Genomic DNA, 1,967 nt, shown 5'->3' with positions numbered 1-1,967 from the left:
GATGACTAATATACCAGACAGGTCCATTCCAGTTGGTTAGATCCTCCTTGGTCAACTTCTTTGCAGCCCGGCGGTCAACCATTTCGTGGACTTGAGCTCCATAGGCTTTTTTCCACTGCGGTTCTTTGTCGAGCTGTCTCTCTGTTCGGAGGAAGGTTGCCTCCACTGCTTTTCTGTTGTTTGGCAATGTAGATGGGTCCATGAGCCAAGGATATCTTGCATGCCAGTGTGGACTATCACTGTGGTCATCAGCACCAACATAAGTCAGGCCACCCCTTACAACTTCCAGCTCCCTTTCTTCAGCCAGAGTAATTTCTTTGCCACCAGGTTGACAACTGCCGCAGCGACATCCTCCACATTTTGGAGTGCAGGGGGCGCCAATGCTATCCCATCGCCACCACTCAATAAAATCCCGATGTGTAATAGCAGAATAAGACGACTTGATGGTAGGTTTGGTGCAGATATGTTCTTCATACATCAATGCTGCTGTTCTCATAGACCTGGCGAAGTGCGCTCTGGACTGGTGTGCTGTAACTGTAACCTCTTCAAATAGACCAGGGTGTGTCCCTGCAATTGTCTTTCCCAATGGCCCATCCCATAGTACAAGGTCCCCAATGGTGCGCATTTTCTGTGGGACCAGTCGCCCTTCCTTATGGCTTATCAAAAGCTGTATCTGTCTTGGTCTCACCAGTTCATTTTGGGGGACATCTGGAAAGAACTTTTGGAGTCTTTTGGCTGTCACATGTTTATGGATATCTGCAATGCTGTCTAAACCATAGCAGAGGAGTTGGTGGGATCTGAAGTTGCCCTGCTCTGTGCGGATCCGGATCTTTAGGAGGTACCGTTTTGTGGTAACTTGAACTTTCATTCCTCCCACGCCGTGGACAACAAGGGTTATGGCTTCACTTCTAAGCTTCAAACGATCAGCTGCATCATGAGTTATGTAGTTTGTATCCGATGCCAGGTCGATCAAAGTCCCAACTTTTTGTCCTGCATTGGCTGTGACCTCTAAGAGCATCATGATGACTGGCCACTCCACCATTCCATTCTCTGCTAGAAGACTGCTTTGGTTGGACAAATGAGAGCAACTGACTACGGTGTTGCAAAAGGCATTGCGACACTTCTCTGCAAGTTCAGGTGAGAGACTTTTAACAAATTCTTCTTGGGCTTGGGTGTAACACTCCCTTGTGTCACCTCCCACTTTGCCGTGGTTATTGGACCCCTGGACAACATTCCCTTTGAACGTACCAGCTCTTGGGCAAAGGTAATAGTGGTGTTCTGCAGCACGCTGTTCTATGCAGTCTGGCCTCCTGCACAGAAACTCTGGTTTACAGTAGTCACCTTCATTGTGAATCTCCAGGCATTTTTTGCAGGCTCCCAGCTTCCTGACAGCATTTCTTTTCTCTGACAACTTAAGAGTGCGAAACTTCTGGCAGAAATATATCCTTTTCTTATGCTTGCCATCTCCGCAGACCACACATCCTTGAGCCTGGTTGCTTAATTGGGTGGAGGTGCTGGTTCGAGCTTGCCGAGGTTCAGATTTTGGTTTTGGTTCCTCCTCTCTCAGTTGGTCCAGCTTCTCATAGATGGCTTCTTGACCTTGAAGAAACTTGAGGAGGTAATCAAATCGCTTGTCCTCCTCTGCTTCATCATCTTTGCCAGCTACATGAAGAAGCCATTCCTTCTTCAGACCATCAGGAAGTTTACTCTCTATCGTTTTTGTTACAAGAGGGTTCTTTATTGCGCCGGTCTTGCCAAGCTCGTTCAGATCGACCAGGGCTTTTCCTACAGATTGAATTAGCTCAACAATCCTCCTAGGCTGGTTACCTTTAACTGCTTGGAGTCTTTGGAGCTCTTCTACTATTTCAAGGGCTATAGTTGTCTTATTACCAAAGCGGTTCTCCAAGACCCGGAACATGTCCTCAGCAGTTATGCAAGTTGCAAGGCGGAGGTCTCGTATTATCTTC

The sequence above is a fragment of the Carassius gibelio genome, chromosome A10 (genome assembly GCF_023724105.1).
Source record: "Carassius gibelio isolate Cgi1373 ecotype wild population from Czech Republic chromosome A10, carGib1.2-hapl.c, whole genome shotgun sequence".
In the NCBI taxonomy this organism is placed as follows: domain Eukaryota; kingdom Metazoa; phylum Chordata; class Actinopteri; order Cypriniformes; family Cyprinidae; genus Carassius; species Carassius gibelio.
Note: the sequence above shows the minus strand (reverse complement) of the source record.